Below are 13,243 nucleotides of genomic sequence, written 5' to 3' on the forward strand. Positions count from 1 at the left end.
TTTTCATCCTGTGACTTCTGAGGGTGGGGGAAAGCATGTCCCCACCCCCTGTCACTCCCAGGCCTTTTCATGGCCTTTTTCTTCCTTTTTCAGGACCCACTGGTGAGCAGCAGCTCCCCCACACTGCCCACTCCCTACTGGGGCTGGGATGCATGGCCCAAAGGTCCCATACAGCTGGCTGGCTGGTTCCCAGCCACACACCACTGCCACTGCCATAGCCTTCCCTTTCCCCAGTCAAAGGGTTTTACTCCATCAGACAGTAATTAAGCTTCAACTTTTCTCCCTGGTAGAGGAACCAGTTGCATAAGAATAAGAGGTTCTTCCCCAGGCATTTTTCAACCTTTTTTCATTCCCTTTCTCTACCCCATCAACAAGTTAACCCTTAAAGTTTTTTTTCTCTTAGAAGACATTTTACTAGGCCAGGTCCCCCCAACTATAACGGTTTGTATTTTCTGTAAAGCTTTAATTGTGAAAAAGGATTTGGCTAGTCTTGGAGTGCCCAATCTGGTGTGCTTTGCATGTCTGTATGGTTTATGTTGCAAGCCTCTATCTTGCCTTACATACTGGGGCATGGCCAGTAACTACTTGGCAAGGCTTTGTTTAGCAATCCTGCCTGAGGGGATGAGCCCTCTCAGGTTTGATATCTGAATGTTTTCCTAGCTGTGTCTCTTAAAGGGCCTCACCCAGCAACTGGTTTCTCTTCTGCCTGTCTATGTGTGTACTGTGTGGGATGTCTGTAAAAGGAGCTCTAATTAATTTGGCCTAATGAAAGACAAGTGCTTGGATCAAATGCTTTTTTTTTAAGGAGAGGTAAAAGCTGTGGTACCTTACAGTTCACGTGACTTTAATCTTTGAGAAATAAAAGCAGCCCTAAAGACTATTAGTAAAATGCAGGTCAGGTGCAAGGTTTGCTAAGTGTTTTGAGGTTACAAACTACTTTTTGGGTTTTGAGAACTATTTGACTTGTGAGCTTCACAATTGGCAAGGCCTGGGGACATATGGAAGAAGCAATGCCCTTAACTAAGAAGGCAAACCTTGGCTGCAGTTAGCACACAATTAAAGCAACTTACAAAGTTTTACCTTAAAGTTAAAAATTGCTAGGAGTTAAGTGAAACTACTCGAAACAGATTTACAATCAAGGTATGTAAAAACAGTAAAATGTGTCTGTTTGAAATAAAAGGTTATAAGAAAGCATGAAAATGTAAACTTTTGGCTATGGTTAAATAATTGTTTTGAGTTAGATAGGAAAAGCTGAAGGTTCAAAGAAGTGATGGAAGAATTGTAGAAATCAATCTTTGAGAAGAGTTTCTTTGTGTGAACATATTGACTAAATTCAAAAGGGTTCTAAAAGGTTTTTGCCTCTTTAAAATTCCTGAGTCATCATTTTGGCAAAATAAATAACTTATGGTAATTTGGAATTCTATTTCATAATATCAAGTGTTTTAAACCTCAAACATATTTGACAGCATTCCCCAAATCAAACTTCAGTTTCAAAATTGTCTCCCCTAACACCTGGCTTTTTGAATATTTCAGAGGGCCCCTGAAGTGTCCAGAAAATAAATGTAAACAGAAGTATTTGAATGTTTGGGGATTGCAAAAATGATGCTTAGTCTTCTTTAAGTTATATTTTTGTGAATAATGCTGAGGTATGTTCCAATTGTATGGGATTTCTAAAATCCTAATGTCTAAGTGTATGCTATCAATTATAATTAAGATTGTTATGTTAAATTATTGTAAACCACAGAGACAACCAAACTTTTTTGTCAGTTGTGTTTCTAACTGTAACTACCCTGGACATTTTGCTATTCACAGAAAATTGTTTTCTTGTTTTAATCCTTTTCAAAAGATGGTTAATAATGAGCTATAGAACTGTAACAGGTGCTCTGAAATACAGGCTTCTGATAACTTTGGAGATTATGACATTTGAATAAAAATGTACAGGACTCATAAAGAGCTGAAATGTTTACGAATATCAAGCAAAACAAGAGTTAACTAAATGGACTGAACTCAGGAAGCTGAAACAACCTTTTTGGCTTTACTTGGAATATTGCTGATCCTTGTTTTGTTTTTCAGAGTGAAGGAACTTATTTTGAACTATTTATAGCCCTTAATAATTGAGTAAGGCATACTCCTATGAACAAAATTTGGAGCATGTTTGTTTCTCTCTGTCTGGTTCCTCTAAAACTTAGAAACTACCTGTGAGTGTTCTTATGGCAATATAGTTGTTTGCATCAGTGCAGTAAGAATCCAATTTTCTTTTGCAACAGGACACAATTAGAAAAACTGGTAATTTTACCAAGACTTTGACTGGAAGGGTATGCTTCCCTTTAAGGAGTCAATCTCAACTTGCAGAGCCAATAAAAGCCCAGTGGGGAAATTGGCCTCATACTCTTGCCTACGCAGTCCCTGTACAGGGTTCCTGACCTGTGGTCAGTAAAGAATGTCACTTTCTAACAGGTCTAGGAGCTCCAAGTTTATCTTAGGACCTTAAGAAGAGAGAATCACCCAACTCACAGGTGTTTGAGGATAAAAATCCATGGTTGGGCTTGGCTTTAAAAGATCTTATCTGAGATTCCCTCTGGAACAAACTTCCATCAAATCCAATCCAAAAGGCCTATGTAGAAATAATTATTCTTGCTGCACTTTATGCAAATAATCAGGCCAAGTATAAGACTAAAGTCTTATTTTGCAAACCACTCAGTCCTTATTGTAACTTTTTTAAACAAAAATGATGACTGGGGAGAGAGAAATTATGTTCCAAAACTTATTATATATTTGCCATTAAATTCTAAACTCACTAGTTGTTTTAAGTTTTTGCCTACATTTTAGACTAACCCTGATGGTTCCTATGAAGCAACCAGCAATCTTTGGCTGCAGCTCAGAAAGAACAAGAGGGATAGGTAATGTGAAAATCTGAATTAATATTTTAGTTTTGAGCAACTATCCTGCAAATCCTGCCAGGTGATGGGAATAAATAAGATGGCGATCACTTGGAGGTTTCCTCTGGCAAAGTAAGACCAAGGGAACTAACCAAAGCCAAGTACCGTGCACCCAAATCCCAGCAATCATAACTACAACTACCAGTTATCTGGTTGTGTCACAAGGCATTCTTCACTCTCCCTTGTTGGAGGAGAACTCAGTTCCACAGTTTCACCTTAGCATTTGGCTTATGATAAGGAGTCCATGCAGCCCCCCACCCAGAGACACATTTTTGTCCCAGACTCAATTCCAAGCTTTGGGTCAAAGCCCTAGGAAAAACAAATGGATCTGAGGGGTCCATAGGCAGATGATATGGAGGTTAAAAGGCACAGCACAGGTGAGCATGGCTGATTCCTGCCCATTAAGCTAAACCCAAGCTTCCTGTTTCATGGATAAAGGACACATTAGCATCCATGGCATAAATGAGGTCTAGGGAACTCCAAGGCTACTGAAAGTAGATGGGAAAGAGACATAGGTGAGAGCAGATAATTCCTGTTCTCTAGGGCCTTCATGTTTCATGGATGCAAGCCTCTTTGGCACTCATGGTGCTGCCTGCCAAGGTCGCCGGGACTTGGGGATGCAAGGATGGAAGATGGAAAGAAGATGCTCTTCCCTCTCTCCCTCATGTATCCTGGGTGTCTGCTAGGAAGAGAAGGGAACCAGGGACACCTGCTCCCCTCTTTCTAGATAGGTAGCCATTCATCTTCAGTCTGTACCCCTTTCGAATGCATCCTGAACCCCTGGGATTCCTTTGAAAAGCACCTTCTTTTTCCTTTCTTCTCCTCAGTCCTTTCTTCAGTTAGGTAATTGTGTCTCTGTACTATGGGACTCACCCCTCAGATGCATCCCCCAAACTGGAAGGAGTTAATTTCCCAAACCTTAAACTTGTTGGCTTAGGTTTGGGCTCAGGGGAAGCGAACACAGAAGCCCAACATGCTGGCAATAGGGTAAAATTTTTTTGCCAGTTGGGCTTTTGGCCTCCCTCCTCCTATACAAACTGGTAAAAGGCCTCGGAATTTTTGAGCTGTCCTTACCCCTCCCCTTGTTTCATTTGGATAAATGTTTTCTAATAACTCTGTTTGTCTGTTCTTGCCTTCAGGACATCAAACTCCAAGCAGTCATGCAACTGGAGCCTCTGACGATGGCCCCTTCTGCCAGGAACCCTTACATAGGCCTCTGAGGGAGATCTGACTGCCATTTCCCCCAAAACAGCGCCCCCTGTCAGCAGTAAGCAGTTAAGATTGGTCTTCATCCTTATCCTTAATCTAATGACAGATGTACTTCTTTAGAGAGGGGAATGAGACAGCCAGGTGGGAGGAGGTCCCTGGAGAAACTCTAACCAGCCTGCCCACTGAAGGTGGAGCCTCAGGAAGTTCACGCCCTTTGCAATGGGGAGGATCCTGGCCCCGCCTCTTCCTGTGTGGAACCTGGAATTCAAACTGTCTGGCGGGAATCGCTCTACAGCAGGGACTCTGGCCTTTCCAAGAGTCCCTGTTTCCCCCTTTTTCCCTTTGTACCCAATAAAACCCTGCTTTACTCACCTTTTAAGCTTTCTGTGAGCCTAAATGTTCATGGCCGTGAGACAGATAAGAACCCTGTCTTTAGCTGAACTAAGGAAAAATCCTGCAACACCATCTCTTTCCCTTTCTCTGTCTACCCATCATTCCTAAAATCCTCCTCTCTCTCTCTGGCCATGCGTGCTGGGGAGGGCATTAAATTGGAAGTAAGAATGCCTTGGATCTGCACATTGCTCCACCACTGACTTGACTTCTCCGGTATCTTGATATGTCATAAATTAGATAACTCTCTTAATTCTGAGAAGATAAAAATACTTGCTGCCTAATTTATGGACTATTGCACATATCACAGATCTGTTTTGCATGATGATTCATTTCTGTAAATGAAATAAATTGGAACAAATGAAATTTTGATTTAACTATTTATATGCCTTTGTAGAGCAGTTGGATTGGTTAGAATGATTGCAAGCTGATGCTTTTTTCATACCCCTTTCTCCCTTTGTTTAGCAAGACAAGTAATTTGTGAACAATGCAGCAATATATATCTTCTGACTTAAATAAATAAATAAGAAAGCAGCCCATAGATAGAATACACTCTGAAACTGAATACAAACCTTTTATATTTATTTTCTAGATAATTTAAATATTGGGAATTTGGCTGCCTCTGTTAATATTTCTCTTAGCTGGTAACTGAGATATTTTGCAAAGTAAGTATCATAATTTGCTTCTTTTTTGCTTCTTTTTTTTTTTTTTTTTTTTGAATTGTGGTTTAGCACAGTGGTTCCTGCTTCCATTACCACCAAGTGGAATCTGTTGTCTACTGTTTTAAAAACCCACCCAGACAAATGTGGAATGACTGATTGTCTTTGAAGATTGGAAATCTTCTTAGGTATACAAGCAGTCTACAGGGCCACAGTCTGGCAAGGCTGTACAGCAGGGGTCTTTAAATGTTTTGTGTATGTGCCAAGGACACCTGTGGTGGTGGGATGACACCTCTAGTTTGCTTCTCAGAACACTTACAAATGCTTAACATAAAATGCATAGGATTACAAGGAAACCAACATATTGAAACACAGTTATCAAAATATTGCAAATTTGTGATCTAGTTATGCATTTGCTTGTTCTTTAATCTGTTAATAATAGCCCCTCTACTAACTGCCTAATGATTTCTAAATAGTGAAGATTATAAATGATATTTTGAACAATATAAAGTGAAAGATCTATTGGTGACAGTGAGGGCACTCCTTATACTGCTTATACTACTGCCTCTATCATCATTAAAGAGTGTGGTAAAGTTTAGTTGGAAATTAATAAAAGCTTGAAAAAATATAGTAAGTCATATACCACAAATTAAAAACACTTTTAGGGGAAATTTAAGCCTTGAGTAGTAGGACCTGGGAAAGGTTAGATTAGATGCACTTTAGCAATTTTAAAAATATTACCTAGATTTTAAAATTTGTGGTCCTAGAAGATGAACTATATCAACATTTCATGGCCAAGATGATGGTAGTGCTGCCACTGATGATAAAATAACAGCTCTTATTGAACACTTCCTAGGTACCAAGCACTATAGTAAAAGAGTAAAAGTTATCACTGTATTAATCCTCATAGCCAACTATGGGTAGACACTTCTAATGCCACTTTTGCCAATAGTAAAAGTACGTCCCTGAAGGAATATATAAACTACCTCAAATCTTAACTTCTATAAGTTGGGTTAGAAAACCAAGTGTGTTTGACTCCAAAGCCTGTGTTCAAACCATTATGTCGGTTTCTGTCATACTTGAATCATTCTTGTACCATTTTCAAGATTTAAAAAAATCACATTACCTGTACTATCATTTGCTTAATATTTTTCTTTAAATTGATTGATTTCAGAAGAAAAATTTATATCAGCATCATATTCAGAAATTTTATACCACTTGCCATAAAGAGAAGGTAATTATAAGAATAAATACAATAAGACAAACTGATTGCTCTCAATTTCTTAAAAAGGGAGATCATCAGGTTATAGAGGTGCTAAGGCCATATTAGCACCATTCTGAGACTTTCTCTGTGAAGAAAGTAAAAAGATCGAAAAGAATCAGCAAGAATTTACTTTTCCGTTGTGTGACTCAACATAATCTGAAACCAATTCAATCCTTTTCTAGGTTGATAAGGCAGAGGGTCCCAAATTTTGAGAAATACTGCCCAGCCCTGCCCTGCCATGGAGCCATGGAGCCATGGAGCCATGGATGAAGGTGCAGCAGCAATAGCAGCACTTGTACTGTTTTAAGGAAGCAGAGACCAGAAGGCCTAAGCATTCGTCTCATGTAGTGTGGTGTATTAGTCCTTCCTCACACTGCTAGAAAGATATTATCTGAGACTGGGTAATTTATAAACAAAGGAGGTTTAACTGACTCACAGTTTCGCATGGCTGGGTAGGCCTCAGGAAACTTACAATCATGGTGGAAGGGGAAGCAGGCATGTCTTACATGGTGGCAGATGAGAAAGAGAGCGAGCAACAGCAGGGAAAACTGCCTTATAAAACCATCAGATCTTGTGAGAACTCACTCACTATCATGAGACCAGCATGGGGGAAACCACCCCCATGATCCAATCACCTCCCACCTGGTCCCTCCCTCGACATGTGGGGATTATGGGGATTACAATTCGAGATGAGATTTGGGTGGGAACACAGAGCCAAACCATATCATGCAGTAACATTGGAGTATTTCACCTGCTGCAGCCACTCTCTTGTTTTATTACCTATAAAAATTAGAGAGGGTTAAATAAGTATTTATAAATTCCCTTCTACCTCTGTCACTTTAATAATTTGGAGAATCTTTATTGAACCTGTTACTTTTTCTTGCTATCTGAAAGAAATAAGGAGAGACATTTATTTACATGTTACATCCAGTTTTGCTCCTGGAAGAATTTTGGGATGATAGAAAATAATAATAAGAAAATGCAAGGGCATTTGGATAGAGAAGTGAGAAGTGATGTTATGTTACCTTTCCTTGGTGGACATTTCTTTGTTGTGAGCTGGAAATCCTGGAAGCATTTGGTTGAGCTGTATGCTCTGGGAAAGTTCTTTTCCTGAGTGGATCTCAGAATCATTCTTAAGAAGGACAGATTAGTGCACCAGAAGCTAACAGTAAAGAAACTAATACCTGGGGATAAAAAGTGACTTCTCCAAAGTTATAGAGACTGTTGGAGTCAAGAGGAGGAGAAAAACTCCAGGAGTCTCAGGTACCAGCAGATACTCCCACCTGGTATAATTTTGGGATTGTGATGTAAAACTTAGGTTCTAAGCTTTTAGTCAGTGAATTTTCCTATCTACACAATGAAAGCTTCCAGGTAAGATAAACTTCAGAAAGTCTTTGTTCTTGTGTGTTTAGTAGTAAGATTTTAATCTTTTCTCCATAATGGTTTCTTAAACATCATAAGGCAGAGTAGCACAGCAATGTGTTAACAGATAGTAGGCGAAAAACCCAGTGAAATGCACAACTTTTGGCTCCATCTCAAAGATTCTAATTTGGTGGTCCAGGATGGGACTAAAGAGTTTGCATTTTTAACAAGTATCCCAAATGCTATTTATATAGCTGACCATAGACCACATTTTGAAAAACATAAGCATAGGCTTTGGAGACAGAAGAGTCTGGGTTCAGACTTTCATTTGTCATTGCTTATATACCTGGGGCAAATTACTTAACATCCTTTGAGTTTCAGTTTCCCAATCTGTAAAAAGCAGTGATAATAATAATTATACCTACTTCAGGGATTTCTGATAATTAAGACTTTATTTGTAAAGTGTCTAAGTACTTACTACAAGGGATCTTATTAATTTTTAACTAAACATTGGGCTCCATCTTTAAATTATCAGAATATTCTTTATAGAGAGTTGCCTGTCAAATCTTTAGCAAATATAGCTTGTAGTTAGCTAACTGTCATTTGCACTGATCTTGTTAGAGTTGCACTTGGGGAACTAGCCATGCTACTGATCCATGTCTTTATGCAATTCAATTTTCAACTAGAGTATGAAGTTTATAATGCATAGACTGTTGAAATCATTTCTACATAATGGGGTCAACAATAAAAATTCTCCATTCTAATATTGGTATGATGAAAGTATGCATACATTTCTATATTACATTTATTAATAATTTCTCTTAATCAGCGTATGCACATATCCATTAGCCTAAACCAAATGTATGAGTCCATCCTTCCATACTTGTATAGTATAAGAAGAAACACATTATATTATAATAATTTCCATCTATCTTGCCCCAACCATCAATACACACATTGATTTATTTATGTTAGTATGCCCAGTACCTAGAATGTTATCCGGCATATAGCACTTGCTCAGTGAGTTTGTTAATTGATGAATTTTGTGAATGAATTACTACTGAAACCGATATGCTGTTATTGCAATTCTTGCATCTTTTATAAATGATAATTTTCTGTCATTCAAGTTAATAAACTACAAAAAGACATTTATTGTATTCCTGCCCTAAAATGTCAGGTATTGGCATATTTTGTTGTTGTTGTTGTTGTTGTTGTTGTTTGTTTATTTTTTGAGATTGTGTCTCACTCTGTCACCAGGCTCTGTTGCCAGGCTGGAGTGCAGTGGAGCAATCTCGGCTCGCTGCAACCTCCGACTCCCTAGTTCAAGCGATTCTCCTGCCTCAGCCTCTCAAGTAGCTGGGATTACATGCACATGCCACCATGCCCAGCTAATTTTTGTATTTTTAGTAGAGATGGGGTTTCGCCACGTTGGCCAGGATGGTCTTGATCTCCTGACCTTGTGATCCACCCTCCTTGGCCTCCCAAAGTGCTGGGATTACAGGCATGAGCCACCGTGCCCGGCCTGGGCATATGTTTTAAAGATATTTATGAAGCAACTTCTATTGTCTAATATGAGGACTTCCACTGAAGCATTCTTTCACATGGGTCCTGTTCCTACATTGCAGATACACCCACCTGTTGTCCTCTAGTAAGCACTGTTATTTCTTTACTCGGCATGTATATCACTCTTCACCTAGCAGATGCTAATTTTGTTCTCTATTCATCTCTTTTGTAGCCCTGTGCTTCCAGAGAAGCTGGTCTTACCAGAAGCTCCAGGCCGGACCTGAGTGATGTGAGGGAAATTCTACTGACTTTGCCAGTGATTAGCTTAGAATTACCTAAACTCAACACAGGTAAATGGGATGTCTGCCATAAGCTTTTTGTAAAAATTTCTAGGAATTACAATTCCTGAAGGAGAGATGATTTTTTTTTCCTGTGGTTTGATGCCTGGAACTACTGCAACCAGTTGACCTCCAGCCTGAGGATGATGCAAACCTTGCTACTGAGTCACCCAGTCTTGAGGCTTGCTCCACCTCTGGACTTCCTGTTATGTGAGATAATAAATCTCTTGCTGATTAAGATCTTGTAATTGAAACAGGCTCCCTTCAAATAGATCACTTTGCAAACTATGTTAACATAGTGGTTCCTGGTAAAGGGAATCACATTTCTGTGGTAAGAAGGGGTCCCTGAGGTTTTGCAAGCTGCTGGAGTCCACATGCACATTAGGTATTATGGCTTGACTGCATAAATAGAGATACAACTTTTGACTTGTGGAATTCTCAACATTATTTGATAATGTTAATATAGGATGCTTTGAGAACAAAAAGTAATGAAACAGCTGATATTGAGTCCTGGAAAATAAAGTTTATGTTTTAGATAAAGTCCTTAATTAGGTCTGGACTTCTCCAGTTCCTATACAGGAGTCCTCAGGCAAAATACTTAACCTTATTAAACTTTAGATGCCTGTTTGTAAAATGACAAAAATCCCACCCTGACTTGCCTCTTTAGGAGTGTTGTTATGAGGCTGAAATGAGATATGGTAAGTAAAAGGGCTTTGTAAATAAGAAAAGCACTTCCCAGGCAGTAATTTGAGGAACTTTCTCCTTTTCTAAGTTTACCAGTTTTTTTTTTTTCCATTTACTTTCAATGCTAATAGTACTTCAGCATGAAAATGTCACTTCTACAAATCTTGAACCCCTAATTTATGCTAGACATTGTATACACCAAGAGGATTATAGCTGATTATTCCTGTCTCATCTGTAAATTAAAGACTGGAAAATGACCACATCCTCAGTTCGAAGGCCTTTAATTCAAAAGTTTCATATCTAGGGTTGATAATGAAATCCCATAAGGAAAAAATGCACATGTATTTTCTATAGAAAATTCTGGCAGGCGTTGGAAAAAATAAGCAAAAATATATGCAAAACTTATTTGTTCTTTTAAAAAGTCACTTGAAACTTAAGTCACAAAATGGAATGCTGAAAAACAGAATGCTAAGACTTAATAGCCATAGGCAAACGAGGTGAGCCATTTCACCTCCATGAATGTCAGCTGTGTGAACCTTGGCAGAAACATGCAGGAAGAAGGGGAAGGAGATGATTGTTCATAGGAAGTAAAATTGAAACAGGTATGGTACACCCTATGGGAGTGCTGCTATAATAAGAGGGTGCAGTTTGGTTAAGCTGGGCACAGAGCCAAAGCAGAAATATGTATGAATATACATACCTACATTTGTACATATATGTGTCCATAAATAGGTACATGCATAGTCACATATATATACATAAATATAGACATACACACATACATATATATGAATATATACATACATATGTAGTATCTGAATTTTTATAATTACTGTATAGACTAATATTAATGCAGAATAAAATTGTTGCTAAATACACAACTTCATATGTTCCTTATAACCTTGAGGCTTATATAGGGCTTATTGGTCTTTTTATCTGAGTAAAGAAACTGAAGCTCAGAAAGATTAACTGATTTATCCATGGTTGCAGAGCTGGTCAGGTTTTTTTTTTTTTTCTTGAAACAAAAAGAGTATGATGCTGCTTTTTTTTTTTTTTTTCTTTACAGAAAGAGTTTGATCTAAACTGGTTAAGTTTGAGTTGGGATTTCAACTGATATGTAATTTTGGACTCAGAGTCCAGGGTTCACACCCTTCTCTATTCAGGGTCGTAGAGTCTCAATGTTTCCAGGGATCTTAAAGTGGTCTGGTCTAACCTACCTTTAATTTAAGGACTAATCCTCCATTTGATTAATTAGTTGATCAGTTCATCATTTCATACTCTTAAAAAAAAAAGAAAGCAGAAAAATGGTAGCCAGTTGAATATATCAATTTTTCACCATTCCTTCTCACCAAAGGAAACATTCACAATGCTCAAAACACAATAATCATCCTAGTATCTTGCTTTCATTTGCTGTAGTTCAAATTGACTACTCTTTTGTAGCATGCTAATAACATAAAATATAAAATAATAATAAGAAAAACATGAATTATGTAACTCCTGAGAGGAAGGAAGAGTACATTGGGTTCTTGTGCCTCAGCTTTGACAATGACTCACTATGTGAGCTTGGGCAAGTCACTTATTCTTTCTGTGCCTCAGTTGCATCACCTATATAATGAAGGCATTGGGAGAGATGCCACTTGAGGCCCTTCCTACTTAGTTTCTACACTGCTCTGAGAAGCCGAGTAGAGGGAACAATGTCTCCAAGCAAGGGTACAGAATGAGTTGTCTATGGAAGTTTCTTGTCCACTTAGAATTCTGTTTTCAGTGAAAAATACCAAGGGTTGGTATTTCAGTGAAAAACCTCCATGTTTCCTGAGTTTTCATCAACAGTATTGATTGCATCTGCTATGCTGGGGCCTGGTCAGATGTTGACATGGCTCATCCAAAAATAGTTTGAGAAACCTAGGCTAACCTTGGAAAAAATCTGTTTTACCACAGTAAACTTTCAATCCCATTAACAGAATTTTTCCTTTCCTGATTCTCGTCTAGAACCACCCAGGGCTCTTACTCACTTTACTCTTACTTCATTCCTTTGTTCCTCTTCCTTCCATTAATTATATCGTGTCATTCAAATGCACCAGGTCATAGGCTCTGGATCACTGAATGTAACTGCCTCCTACACTGCATGGATTAGCATTGTTCTAGCATATGGGCTAATGTGGTATAAAGAGGTGGTGAGTAAGGGTGAAGAGAATGGTAACATCTTAGCCCCAAGCAATTGTACAGAGCTGCATTTGTATGCACTTCAACACAGTGATGTATTGAACTCTGCGTGTGTGTTTTCTATATGCCTTGTCTAGCTTAAATGTATTTGGTGTGAATTTAATGCATGAAGCTTTAGTGTTTGAGTCAGGAAACCTGGGTCTGGTCATGGCTTTGCTTCTGGCTAGCTATATTTAACCCGGACTATTCAAAGTAATTTTTTGTGTCTTGGCCACTCTCATATAGGGAGTGGGGCTTATGATCTATGTGGTGTCAATTCCACCAAGATTTTGGGAGGATCAAATAGATGACATATTATATATTGGGATAATTCTAGGCATAGCCTGGTTAACTTCAGTGGGATTTAATGACTCGGAGAGGCTGGAACATGGGGCTCTATCCACCCACTGGGATGAGACAATGGCAAGCAGGAACTCAATCACAGATCATGCTGTTCGAAATTTTAGGCCAGCCAACATAGTTCAATATTCATAGGAAGGTTATGATGAAAGGCAGGTGATGATTAAGTTAGCCTGTTTAGCTGTTAGTGAAGAACATGGATTTTAAAGTTTAACCAATCTAAGTTCAAATCTTCCATTTTTTAACTGTGTGAACTTGAGTCAGTTCGGGTTGAGCATCCCTAATCTGAAAATCTGAAATCCGAAATGCTCCAAAATCTGAAACTTTTTGAGC

At 38.6% G+C, this 13,243-nt stretch overlaps 1 protein-coding gene across 1 annotated transcript in view; it reads left to right on the forward strand.

Moving 5' to 3' along the window:
* The window catches only part of SPINK5 (serine peptidase inhibitor Kazal type 5), a 215,166-nt gene that overhangs the window by 76,374 nt on the left and 125,549 nt on the right, over positions 1-13,243 (forward strand). The window contains exons 4-5 of the mRNA XM_063811577.1: positions 4,079-4,206; positions 9,559-9,676. The gene's annotated coding sequence lies outside the window, so the exon portion shown is untranslated. The remainder of the gene's footprint in view (positions 1-4,078; positions 4,207-9,558; positions 9,677-13,243) is intronic.

The sequence above is a fragment of the Pan troglodytes genome, chromosome 4 (assembly GCF_028858775.2).
Source record: "Pan troglodytes isolate AG18354 chromosome 4, NHGRI_mPanTro3-v2.0_pri, whole genome shotgun sequence".
NCBI lineage: Eukaryota > Metazoa > Chordata > Mammalia > Primates > Hominidae > Pan > Pan troglodytes.